The sequence below is a fragment of the Camelus bactrianus genome, chromosome 1 (assembly GCF_048773025.1).
Source record: "Camelus bactrianus isolate YW-2024 breed Bactrian camel chromosome 1, ASM4877302v1, whole genome shotgun sequence".
Taxonomy (NCBI): domain Eukaryota; kingdom Metazoa; phylum Chordata; class Mammalia; order Artiodactyla; family Camelidae; genus Camelus; species Camelus bactrianus.
Genome location: NC_133539.1, coordinates 50,428,886 through 50,442,987, shown reverse-complemented (window position 1 = coordinate 50,442,987; position 14,102 = coordinate 50,428,886). Strand labels below are relative to the sequence as shown.

Below are 14,102 nucleotides of genomic sequence, written 5' to 3'. Positions count from 1 at the left end.
CTCAGCACAGAAGAACCTGGTCCAGTGCATTGGTATTCATTATAGGTTACCTTTATTTAGGTGGTTTCAAATGTCTTCATCTTCATTAGGTTGTATGTGGTGAGCCTGTATTCATTTGCATGTTTTACAAGAGTTCCATCTGTGACTCAGCACCCTACAAGACATCAATGGAGTGGTAAAACGACCCAACTGTTTCTTTTCAAAGTGTGGCTTCTGTATCTTCTTTTTTTAATTTAATGGGAGTGGTGCATGTGTGGAGAGGTCTAGGGAAATCTTCCTTTTTTGTCTAACATTATTTTTATCTGTTACTGCTGATATTCTCAAAGTACTCTCTAAAGCAGGTAAAAAGTACACTCTCTAAATGTTGATTTGATGCAGATCCAATTCTGTAAATTCAACTTAAATAATGAGTTATATCATTTCAAATTCCTTTCCTGTAACTTTCTTGTTTCTTTTAGGATAGTGATTCCAGATCTGAGGCCCATCAAGCTGTAAGAAGCTCTTTTGCAGGTAGCTGGCAGCACTGCAAGTATGCTTATTTCTGTGTTAGAATATTATATTTCTTTTGGCTCTTTAAAATGCATGAAAGTCTGGGTCCCTTTGGCCTAATGGTGGCCATGATCATATAAGTGATTAGTCAAGTCTTGAATCCTGGACACTGCCTCATCATCATTTCCCAAAACACGTACAAACCACAGCTTATCCTGGGAGACTGTATGATCCGGGCATAGGATGCTGGAGGGATAGGGAGTCCAGAGGCCTGGGTTCTAGTTGCCAGCAACTAGCATGTGTGCTTAGCAAGTCTCATCACCCCTCTGTTTTCTTCAACTGCAAAATGATGAAGCTGGACTAGGTAATGGCTAGGGCTCTGCTGGCTCTGACACTGCTTGAATCCATAAAGCGTGGAGAATGTTAAGGCAAATAACAGTACGGAGGGCAGAACTCATAAAGCAACCACATCTCCTCACTGCAAATGTAAGAAAATTCTAAGAGCTGACTTTAGATTTCTCAATTGATACATCTCATCTGGTTTGGAAAGAAGCTAGAAAGCAAAAGATATCATAAGAGAACACTTAAAACTGTTCCTTTTAATGAATTCCTTTATAAATATGTCCCAAGTATTTCTCCAGAAATAAGAGATTTATTCTTTCCCACAAATCCTGATTCCAGGAAGTTTCTAGGTAATTTATGTTGCTGGATATTTGGTAAAGTGACTTAATTATAAGAGATTATGACTATTAAGAGTTATTTTCAGATACTCTTGTATTTGAAAATCTCTATGCATTATTAAATACAATTTTAAATGCTAATTTTAGGAGCATGTATGTGTGTGTGTGTATCCGTGTCTTAGAATTTATAGAGTATATCAACAGAAAAATGAATCAATTTCCAAAAAAAAAAGAAATTTCAGGAATTAATCTACTGTATAAATTAAGTTCACTGGCATATTTTTTAGTCTCTTCCCCAAGGTTCCACATAGAGTTTCTGGGTCACATGGCTCCTCATCCTTCCATGCCCTTCCCTCACCCCTCTGCCCCATCCATGTATGCACCCAAATATAGAGCAGTAGCTCCTAGGCCACTTTCATAGCCTCTGGTGCTGACAGAATTCCTATAGAAATTTGGTCTTTATACCATAACTTTTCATTCATTCAGTTAATCCTAAGAATGCTTTGTACACCTGAGACTTTGCTAGGTAGTAAAGATGTAATAGTAAGTAAGGGAAAAGTGGACCTTAGATGAATAGAAGCTGATTATTTTGTTACAATTATAATAGTACCACATAGAAGAAGTTAGGGTGCCCCAAGAGCAGAGGAAGGAAAACCTAACTAGTGGGTGAATGTGTAGGAGGAGTGTCAGGGAAAAGCTCCCAGAAGAACTATATTCTTACACTTAGAGGAAGGTGAGCAATTGTTCAGCTGAGGATGAAGTGGGATGAGCATGAGAGTGGGGAGGAGGATGAGTCTCACAAAGTCTCATATAAACACCAAAGTTAGCATTAAGTCTTCAGTTTTTAATCCTCTCCAGCAACCCTGCCAGAAAATATATCTCCTCAACACACACTATGATTTTTCAAGCACAGAACAGTCTTAATTCACATGCAGAAAAGATTCCTCAAGTTAATAATAATGATTATCCCTAGAGATTGCCATTATAGATGATAGTAATTTTCTTCTTTGCACCTTTCTATATTTTCCATATTCTTTATAATGATCTATACTGCTTTTATAACTTTCAAAATAATGAATTTTATTTTTAAAGAAAAAAAGTCAATGGGACAATGACATGTGCATTGTGTGGTTCATTTAGAATTGAAAAGACCTCTTACATGTAAATTGGTTGGCACAATGCCTGGGACAGCCACAATGTTTGTTTGTTTGTTTAAAAAGATTTATCTCCTAATCCCCAGTATTGGGCATGGTGCCGAGCATATTGCTCAATAATATTTGCTGACTGCATAACCTCCAGCTAGAAGTATGGGTATTGATTATGGGACTGTTGATCTATAAGAAAGAGGCAAAAACTATACATATTTCAGGGCCAAGCAGCTCTTACTCATCCTGGCAATGACATGGAATTGAGAAAGACCTTCTGAGATCAAACTTCTAACCCTGCCCTAATTAATCTGGGACCCTAAAACACTGAAGTAACTAGACACAGACAATGGTGATGTCTGAATACTTTTCAACGTGATTCAGTAGGAAGAATATTGTCTTTTCTGAAAAGGCTTCTGATCAAAATGTTCATACTACAAACTGAAATCTGCTAGATAATCTGCTGAAATCTGCATAAACCCTGGTTAGTTGGCCTATGTGGTATAACTACCATATTTTTAATACTGGCTGTGGAAAGCCACTAGAAAGCCATAATTTGGGGGTTTCATACCCATACCCATTATCATTTAAGGTGAGTTAGTTTTTGGCAAAATGAGTATAAAGGTGGATAGGAATCTCAGAGCTTTCACTTCCCTTTGATCCCAAGCCCATCCTCTGCTTTCATCAAAAGTATATAAATCTTTTTATATGATGGTAAGAATTTGTAACATAATTTGTAACATGAGTTGCTTCATTCTAGGGGAGGAAACTTCTGTTTGTTTCTTCCCTTCCTGGCTCCTTTCCCTTGGCCTGGGAGAGTAGAAATAAATCTCACGGCATCTTTATGAATTCTTCTCTGCTCCACTTGGGTATACTTCTTCTCAGGTTACCAACTGCCTAACAGACACTTTGCTTCCATGAAAGATATTCCATCAAGCAATTCACCACTTCCTCCCAGTGTTCTGGCTCTCCATAAGGAAATGAACATTTTATCATGATCCTATGACCTATACACCTCTCTATCTTACCCCATGACATCTTTCCCAGGGAGGTAATGAAAATCAAATGATTCTAAGATTCTAACACACCCAGTTATAGGGCTAGCAGCATTTGGAGTCTTCCTTAAGTCCACATGTAGTTTCTAGGTATTCTAGTTGAAAGAAGAATAATCCAAAACGACAGCTAATAATTAAAAAGCTCTTCTCTTCAAAACTTAACACTGTGGATAGCAGAAAATTAGTGAACCATATAGATCTGGTTTGGAAATCCTCAAGTACTGAAAGTTGGTTCAATTTTCTTAGTCCTAGAACATGTCCAATTTTACTTGCTTTTTGATTCTGTATGTGGGCACACAAAACTGAGTGCTATGAAAGACTACGAAAAATCTTACTTCTGCAAAGAATCCCACAAGAATAAAGGCCTGGCTTAATGGCTAGGTCAAAAGTCAGTGATGTGGAAATTAGGGCTCTAGTCATAGAATTTACAAAAGCCATTAACATTTCTGGGCCAAAATTTTGCTTAAATATAAAATGGGAAAAAAAAAAAAGTTCCCAGCCCATATCAGAGTCTTAATGAAATATCCTATGGCTTCAAATTAAGGACAAATTTGCCAAGTTTATTTACCAACATCAGAGTTGATGTTCAAACATATGATTTTAAAGTTCTTATGTGAAATGTTGAGGTTATCTCTCTTTAAATTGCTATTGCAAAAGTATTATTGTTTAATTTATAACCCATGGGTAGAAAGTGATACAGATCTTGCAAATTGCACTGAGATCATTCTAGATGAAAATCATGTGGCAATCATGAACTCTTGTATTATCTATCTCTATCTCATAAGTCACTTCGTACAGCTTTGCTCTAAGATGTACAAGTCCACATGAATTGAAGGAAAAAGATCATTTGGAGCACAGGAAAAATGAAATCAAATGTAACTGCTACCTCAGACACTGAAGAGATGTCCTCTCAGATTCTTTACGGTATTTTGTGTCCTTCTACCCTCCTCCTCCATTCTCTCCAGGATCCCCCCAAAAGTGTCTAGAGTGAGATTAAAATCTTCCAATTCATATATTAACTCTTTCTCAATTAAAAAAAAAGAAAGGCAGGAGGATATACGGAGGAGGACAAGTGAAATGACAGTACCTTGGTGTAGCGGTTCAAACCATACTAGTTACCAGCACATAAGCGGCATCTGGTTGCCACGTAGACAAGAGAACTGGACCAGGAAGGTCAGAACAAAAAGCTGCGATTCTTTCAACCTTTTGGCACTTTGCTGAACAAATTACATGCTCCATCTTCTCTATGAACTCAGCAAGGCTAAAGCTAAAACTCCTCATCTTGACAGTTGACCCATGGGGAATAGGAACCCACTCTGAATTGTCGATGGGCTCTTGAGCCTCTGCCTTTTCAGTCTTCATTTGCCCTGGCTCCTGAAGCAGTACCAACCACTGTAGCCACGGAAAATTTCCTGGGGGGCTCCAATGTCTTGCCCTGTACCTTGAAAGGTCCGAAGATTATCAAGATGTTTGTAACTTCTTCATTGGTTTCTTGTGTTTTCCTGTTTTTGAACATGAGGAAAGCTAGCCCTGGATGATCACAAAATCAACCAAACAACTAAAACCACAGTACCCAACAGGAAATTTTGCATTTCTCTCAAAGCATGTAAAAAAATGTAACTGAGTGGAACAATGGAAGGTTATGGGTAACTCACTACAGGTTGAACTTTCAAAGGTAAATGTAATAATTGATTTTTGGTCATCACTTCTTGAAGATTTTTCAGGAGAGGTAGTTATGCTCCTAAAAGTCTATATGCACACTTGCCTTTTATTTTTTCTAACTCACTAAATTCTTGTCAGTTCTGTTCACTTTGGTTAAACTTGTTTCTACTGCCAAGTGTTCACAGTATCCACTATTAGAAAGAAAGTGGTTCTCAGACTGTGTCCTAGGGATCTAAGAAGGTGTTTCAGAGGCTACTGTGAGGCCCAGGAGAGGCTGAGTGAGTCAGGGACTGACCACCTTGTTTCCATCACCCAGATATATTTTGTTTTGTTTGTCCTTTTTTTAAACAATGGAACTATGTGTAAAACTTTGTTTGAAGAAAGGAATTCTTTAATTAAAATGAGTCTGAAGATCTCTAATCTGAGTATCTGAAAATCTATGTATAGTTGGACACAATCCAAGAGATCCTTAGTGATACAGTAACAGGGAACAGAATCAGTGAGATTATGTTCCTCTTGGGTAAATTCTATGTGCGTTAGAAAGCATTCAGCATAGAAGGAAAAATTTGTGCTCATTCATTGTCATTCATCCAACTAATATTTGTTGAAAATTTATTATGTGCCAGGCCCTGGAAAAACTCCTACTTTTGTGAAATACCATTGTTTTATCTGTAGTTCTAGTGAACAGACCTTTAACAAGGACAAATAATACAATTTTTAAAGTGATTACTGTATTTTCTCATTTCTTTTTTTTCATCAAGCCTTCAACTTGCAAGGTCAGTATTACTACCTGCTTGCTTCAGATAAGGAAAGTAAACCTCAGAGAGATTAAGCAATTTCTTCATGGTCACTAACACAGTAAATAGCCTTTCTGCTCTCTCCTGGCCTTGTCCAGCTTGTTATCTCAGACAGGACACACTATCTCTGAGTTCAGTAGAATTACATATAAAATGTAGATAATATTTTCTTTCCCATCTCATATGATTGTAAAAATTAAAATGATCTAATAAGTAATAGCACAGTAAAAACTGTTATACTGATATTAGGTAACAGATTATTTTTATTGGACATTGTACCTGATTTTGTACTCTAGGCATTGCTAATTGGAAGGTCAGAGTTAATCATAACATAATTATGGATTAAGATCATGGCATAGGCTATTGGAAGACAAGTCAGGATAGTGCTTCTTAAACTATCTGGGGCTAAAAACCAGTCAGTTCTTTTAAATTCTCACTTCTTAATTGATGAATACTCAAAATATAAACCCCTCCCCTTTTTATGATTAGCTTCAAGAGATTTAAAAATATTGTGACAAACTGCTGGAAAAAATTCTAAATGCTATGCTCAATTGCTGTGTAATACTATCACAAACTGATAAGGAAAAGTCAGCAACAGTGTGTGAACACACTTTCAATAGTGCTGGGTTAACGGATCTGGAATTGATAGCAGTTAGAATTTTAAAATTTCTGTACAGAACTGTCCTTGAACCTAATAATGTGAGCCAAAAATGAGCACCTGAAGGAAAGAGGATGGCAGAGGAGAAAATGTTTTCATACTATCTACTCCATTCTCTCTAGTCTAGAAAAATATAAATGGGATATTTTTTCCAATGGCATATATCCCATGTTTTATGCATTGGAAATGTCCCAATCAAGGAGACCATAAAACCAATTTTTATAAAGTAGGTTTTATGCAGATTCATTGGAAAACTCCTCTAATGGATTTAACTGAAACTGAGATGAAGTCGCAAGATTTTGTGCTCTCTGTGGAGTAGGAAGTTATATTAATGTTTGTTCTAATGTTAATATTTTGTGCTTCTGACTTGGAAGCCAACCCCATGCCTGAATACTGTAATGAACCAGATAACTCTTTCTGGTAGGAAATTCTGGGCGCATCTTCCTGGCCAAGGAGCCTCTCTCCCAGTTCTGTTCTCTTGCTATTACTCACTATTCTTTGCCACATCTCCCATGTCTTAGTTCTTTTTCCTGCTATTTAGGTTGTCTCATAGAGCCACAGTGGAGTGTCATACTTTCTCAAAAGGTGCCACAGACTGATATGCATAGAAACTACCCCCAAGTTAGACACTATAGGTCCTGTACAAAGGACAGCTTGGTAGTTAACAATGCAGAAAGTTCAAAGCTGTTTAAATGAAATGTGTATTTGTGGCTTCTGGTAGTCTTTGCTGCTGAGCAGATTAAGGCACTGGCAAAGCCCATTAACAATTCCCAGGGAATAAAAATAAAATCTGGATAAAATGAAGTCTAAACTCTTTTTTCCCTTTGTGCTTAGTCTAGTTCCACCTACTCATAGGGTACCACGTGCAGAAGCCTTGCACTTGCCACTTCAGAACAGAGTTCCTTGAGCAAAATGGCTGTACACGACACATCAGTTCAAGATTGCAAGTGTACCATGTGCAAAAATGCTGCACCCAGCACTTCTATCTGGAGTGCCGTGAGCAGCAACTGGCTGTCACCTTCCAGTCAGCACAGGAATCTGGACTAACCACCCACAGAGACTCTCAACTCCAGTGAGTGACCTCCAACCCCCACCAAGGAATAGCAAGCCAAGGAAACGAGGAGCCAATCTGTGAGCCATATGTAAATAAGAGGGACACTGGAAGACAGAATGCCCTCGCCACCTGCAAAGGGGGATGGAAACGGCAGATCCCATTCACTACCCTTGAAGACAGATGGTCCAAACAGATGAAGAATGATGAGGCCAGGGGCCCTCCTAAGCCGACACTCTAATTGACCCCTGAGGAGCCCCCACTGACACTGGACACAGGAGAAAAGTCTGTCAAATTCTTAGTTAACAATGGTGCCACTTACTCGGTTCTGGACACCAGATCAGGCAAACTAGGTCACAAGAGTTGTAAAATTATGGGGGTATCAGGGAAGGCCCAAGAATGGGCATTCAAAGAGTCATTAGAATGCAAACTGGATGAACATAATCTTACCCATTCCTTCCTATACATTCCTGTATGCCCTATACCCTGCTGGGAAGAGATATCTTACATAAACTGGGGGCTACTATCCACCTAATACGAGACAAATTGAAGATTGCAATCACCTTAGAAAAAGGATACAAGATCATAATGTTAATAGCTGAGGACAAACCTCCCTGGACAGAGCAAGTTGACCTCCCTGGATCTAGGGATGGGTCGAATGAGGTGTAGGAGCCAGTCCTGTGATAGTCCATCTAAAATCTGGACATACATAGACCAGCAGAAAATAGTACCTTCCCTGTCCCCTGTTATACATGCCTAACTGACCAGGGTCTTATTAAACCATATAAACCAGCCTATAATATCCCCATTCTTTCCATAAAGAAACCCAATAGGGAATACTGGATGGTACAGGACCTCAGGGTAGTCAGTGAAGTCACCTGGGATATACATCAAGTAGTTCCTAATCCCTGCACCCTGCTTGGCACTCTACTGTCTACTAGGACCGGGTAATCTGTATTAGATTTAAAAGATGTCTTCTTCTGTATTCCATTAGCCCCGGAGTTACAAGAAATTTTTGAGTGACAGGACCCAAACACACAATAAAAACAATACTGCTGGACAGTCCTGTCCCAAGGGTTCAAATTTCCCTGGAGGAGGGAACCTTCCTCCAGTAGGTAGACAATATTCTGATCACCATCCTTACTAAGGAGGTCTCTGTCAAAAATACTGTAACCACCCTGAACCACCTAGCCCATAAAGGATGCAAGGTGCCCAAGGAAGAAGCTAAAATATCACAAACTAGGGTGACCTACCTAGGCTTTATTCTCACAGAAGGTCAGAGAAGCCTTCACCGGGAAAGGAAACAATATATTTGCATTTGCAGCCTCGCCCTTTCTAAAACTAGAAGACAGCTAAGAGGTTTCCTGGGGGTGGCTGGGTTGCCACATCTGGATCCCTAACTACGGTCTAATAGCTAACTATGGTCCCTCTATATGAAAAGTTGTGAGGAAAGGATGATGATCCTTTTGAATGGAATTCAGAATGTGAAGGAGCCTTCCAAAAATTGAAAAAGCAGTTATTTCAGGACCCTGCCTCGGCCCTCCCAGATTTAGCTAAACCCCTTGATCTTTTCATTCATGAGAGAAGGGAACTTGCCCTTAAGAGTACTAGTTAAAAAGTGGGATCCCTTACTCTGGTGATTGCTTATTTCTCTAAACAATTAAATCAAACTGCTAAGGGATGGTCTCCTTGCCTACGGGCAGTAGCAACTACTACAGCTCTGCTGAAAGAGGCTGAAAAGTTAACTTTTGGTCAGATAACCTCTATATGGACTCCACACCAGGTTCTGGCTTTAGTCAGATCTAACAGAAGAGAATGGCTATCCCTGGAAGGTCGACTCAAGTCCAGGCAATGCTTTTAGACAACCCAGTGGTTATCATAAAAATCTGTCACTTGCTAAATCCTGCCACCCTGCTACCCACAGAAACAGGGCCCCTAGAGCACGACTGTACAGAAACCATAGACATGATTTATTCCAGTTGCCCTGACCAAGGAAGTGAGCTTCTCCCAAACACCGAAGAGGAATGCTTCACAGATGGATCAGTTTTGTGACAGGGAAAAACGCTGGTAGGCTTTACAGTAACTTCCCAGACCCAAGTCATAGAAACACAAAACCCACCCCCAGGGACTCCTTCCCAGAAGGCTGAGCTGATAGCTCTAACCTGAGCCTTAAAGCTCAGGATAGGGAGGATCTCAAATGTTTACACAGAGTCCCAGTATGTATATGCCATCTTAATGCACAGGAGGCTATTTGGAAAGAAAGGGATATGCTTACTACAGAGAATAAGCAGGTGAAACATGGCTTAAACATAGAAACTCCTAGAAGCAGTGCAGCTTCCAAAAAAAAAAAGAAAAAGTGGTAGTGATTCAATGTAGGGGCCAAAAAAGGAGGCCCTAGAATGAGTAACTTGGCAATTACCCCTCATACCTAAGTAGGGCAGATCCATCCCATTACTCCCCAGTCTACACAAAGGAAAAATTAGACAAAGCCCAGAAATAGGGCTTCAGTAGAGATCTAGGAGGACACGGGAGACTAGCTGATGAACGTGGGCAATACTTCTTTCCCCAAACTGCAGCTTGTCAAGCCATCAGAGAGGCACATCAAAGAACTCACTACAGGGGGAAAGCCCTATGTAACTGGTTAGTTGAGGTCATGGTAACTCCTGGAATGAAAAGTATAATCAGTGGGATAGTTGAGACATGCCCCATCTGCACGGTGAACAACCCCAACACACCAGACCCCACAGAGGCTCCCAGATAAGGCCCATTCAGACCAAAAGACATACCCTGGGCAAGGCTGGCAGATTGGTTTCACCATCATACTGAGAGCACTGGGCAATTTCAGGTGTCTCTTGATGCTACTAGACACATTTTCAGGGTGAGTAAAAGCATTCTCTGCTAGAACTGAAAATAGCAGCTGAAGGGGCTAAAGTATTATTAAAAGAAATAATACCCAGGTTTGAGCTCCCAGGATCCCTACAAAATGATAATGGCCCAGCATTTGTGTCTCAAGTGACAAAAGGGATAACAAAGTGTCCTGGGCATAAAGTAGACTTTGCACTCAGCCTAGAGACCCCAGTCATCAGGGAAAGTAAAGAGATCCAATCAGACCTTAAAATAAACCTTAGCCAAACTATGCCAGGAGACTCAAGAATATTGGATTGTTACTCCCAATTGCCCTGCTCTGAATGTGGTTAGCTCCAACAGATAAATTAAAGTACATTTGAAGTCATGGATGGTAGACCCATTCCCCAAGCCCGAGAGAAGGGGCATCTTAACCCCCTTGAAATGAAACAACTTAAGTATGCCCTCCAGGTAGGAGAAACAATGAAAGCCCTCACAGAATATGGTAACCAGGTGCTGCTTGCACTGACCTGGCCCTGCACCCCTTCTGGGCAGGAAACTGGGTGAACCTAAAAACTTGGAAAACTGGCAGCCCACAGAACCAACTAAGTGAAATGACACCGTTTGGTGATCCTAACTACCTATTCTGGCCTCCAGTTTCATGGGATCACTCCGTGGGCACATCACACTTGAGTGAATAGGACCCCCAAGCCCCCATCTCCAAGAGACAACCTGGGGCAATGGACCCCCTTGACTACCTGTGTGAACCTCTCTCTGACCTGAAACTTCTCTTCCAAAAAACTACAGAAGTGTGCCAAGGGATATTCAGGAAGGATGGAACTTCACTGACTGTTGGATTTATCACACTCAACCTGAAACAGGAAAGGACTAATAACTGCAGGATCCTTGCACTCGCGGGTGCTAGTGACCTTGGATGGGGAACCATATGTAATACTGTCATCATAGAAAAGTAACAGCCAATGTAGCAATGGTGGCCAGCGACACTGTCCTCAACTTGAAGCTATTCAGCTTAATTCGGCTGCACAAATTTGGAGCAGGTAAAACTGGACTTTCCAGAATCACTTTGTTTTTACCTTTCCTGGGCTCCGTAATAACTATTATTCTCTTGCCCCTATGCATATCTATAAGACTCCAGATGACAGTCACTCACGGATAAGAACAGTCAGGGCTGAGGCCTGGTGACAATCCAACACATCTAAAGGCAGCTGGGAGAAGTTCTGCTCCTCCACCCGGGGTTATGACGAAGCCCAGACTCGGCACAAATCAGTTATGGGAGACAGACCTCCCAGTACCCCTCAAGAATGAGGAGCAGGACAAAAGACAGAGGAGGGGTTTGACATGGGCAAAGCCCATTACAATTCGTGAGGAGTAAAAACAGAATCTAGGTAATGAAATAAAGTCTAACCTTTTTGTTCCTTATCCTTGGCTTGTCTAGCTTCACTTGTTCATAGGGTATCCCGTGCAGAAGCCTCGCACCCCACGCTTCAGACCAGAGCTCCTTATGCAAAACCTGCTGCACCGACACTGCCTCTCAGCGACCAGGCACACAGCGTTGTGGACCACGCTCAGCCCAAGATGGCTGCTGCGGGTGGTGGGCGGAGACGCTGTCCGCAGCGGTGCGGCGACCTGGAGCGTGAGCAGCACGCCTGCGCCCGCCCCCGAAGAGCTCCACCCACCCCGCCCCCCCACCCCTCCCACCAGATCCCGGTAAAGCAGCCCCGCCCACAGCCTACGGGGAGAGCCTCGACTCTAGAACCGGAGTTCAGGGCTCTCCATTCTCCGTCTAAAAAATGGAGGTTTTCTTTGCTTCTAAACCAAACTCAGTCTCATCCTATTGATGAGAAGGACACAGGGCTTCTTCTGCATCCCTTGTTGGGGGACCAACTTGGGAGGGCCGGTAACGGTGATAGGAAATAAGTTTAGGAAGTATACTTTTGGAGCTTTGTAGAGTGAATAATTTACAAGGTGAAAGCAGCAATTCGTTGTGAGCTGAAGGCTTGATGCAGTCTCTTGGGAGCTGTCCTTCTAGAAGTAAAAGCGGATTCTTAGAGGCCACATACTGCCTTTCAGATAAAGGTGTCAGCTTCCAGTAGAATAGAGATGTTTTCTTAGGATACGTGAGTGGGCGGGAAGGATAATTAGCACTATCATTCGTTTGTTGTTTGTTTCTTCCCGCTGCAGCGTGTATTAGAATGGTTTTACTGCCTTAGAAATTTTCTGAGTGCCCTTCGATGAAGGCTGTTACGTGAAGACATAGTTTACAAGTGAACCAAATAGAGGGTAGGAACTAAACTCATAGGCTGGTTTCTTAGACATGGGCCAGCCAGGCTGAGGCTCAGCCAGAGTGGATCAGCTCAGCACTTACTGTGGTTTGTAGTTGTCTATTCTGATTGGCTGGTGCCTATGCCATTCTAGTTGTTCAGGGTTTTGAATATCAGGTCTGGGTGCACAGTCACCCTTTGAGAGCTAAACTGGTGAAATATAACACTTAAATGGATGCAATGAGCTATCTTCAGAAATAATCCCAAAAATTCCTATAAATGTGAGCCTGAGACAATATAAAAGCACCCAAACTCAAGGTGTAAACAGAAGGGAGCAGGCCTGGAATATGACTGAAACTAAGAAAGCCCACATCTAGACAAATATATTCAGAAATTGTGTTTAAATGAGAAGGGGATAGAGTTTGTCCAGGGACCTAGCTGACCAGTCTCACTATGGTCACCTCCCTCTAAAGTTCATATGGGAAATAAGCATTAAGGATAAGACCAGAACACATACGCTTGTTTCTGTGAACTTCTGTCTCAAATTCCAGTGTGGTAAGCTGGTTTAGTGAAGGCCGGTTTTACCCATTTTCTCCTAGGCTCCTCTGTCTTCTCAAGTATACCACACTGACGGCAAGGAAAGGCAGTACAAGAGCCTGCCAAGAAAAAGCGAGGGCGGGTCTGCATCTCCTTAAGGGCTATGGGACACTGATCTATTTAAACACCACATTCCACCCTCTCCCAGGCAGGCACACAGGCAGGAGCCACTCCTGGTCATCTATTGTACCGAGTGTGCAGAGACAAGACAGAATCCCAAGAAAGAAAATACTGGGAAAAAGAGACCACAGCCTTAGTATCGTGGCTCAATAAAAGTCCTTTTTGATGTGCCTTGATGTGTTTGCAGTGGGGTGTGGGGAAGTGGTGAGGAGTAGGGGAATGAAACCAGAGGCCTGGAGCGCCCCTTCCAGGCGAACTGCATTTTGCCATGACTGAAAAAGGAACCTGGTTTTAGAAGCCTGGTGGCTCGCAAAATCTAAAATAAAAGGGTAAGAATCAGCAGTATTCTGCCAGCACTATCCAGGAAAGTGAGAGATACCAAATTTAGTGAACAGAGCTGGGCACTTGAAGGGAAGTCAGGTCCAGAATCCTGCAGGAACCGTTCCAAAATCCAAACATCTCTGGAAACAGAAGATGTTTTGCCACTCCTTTGGCAACAAAACGTGGCCTGAACAATTTATAGCCTCCTTTTATCTCAGTGTGAATATTTTTATGTTGTGTTATAGATACATTCACGTGTTTGATCATGAGATACTCCTCAACCCCGCTAGGGCTGTTGTCACATACAGTAAATGAACTGTTTACTTCTCTAAAATCTTAAAAATTGTGAAATCCAAACTACATCTGGCCCCAATCAGCTAAGGGATTAGAGATCTGTGTGT

General features: G+C 41.5%; 1 long non-coding RNA gene across 1 annotated transcript in view; it reads right to left on the bottom strand.

Annotated features, from left to right (window-relative positions):
* The window catches only part of LOC141577697 (uncharacterized), a 118,649-nt gene extending 106,698 nt beyond the window's left edge, over positions 1 to 11,951 (bottom strand). The window contains exon 1 of the long non-coding RNA XR_012506978.1: positions 11,808 to 11,951. This is a non-coding gene — a long non-coding RNA (uncharacterized LOC141577697). The remainder of the gene's footprint in view (positions 1 to 11,807) is intronic.
* Positions 11,952 to 14,102: the final 2,151 nt, after the last annotated feature.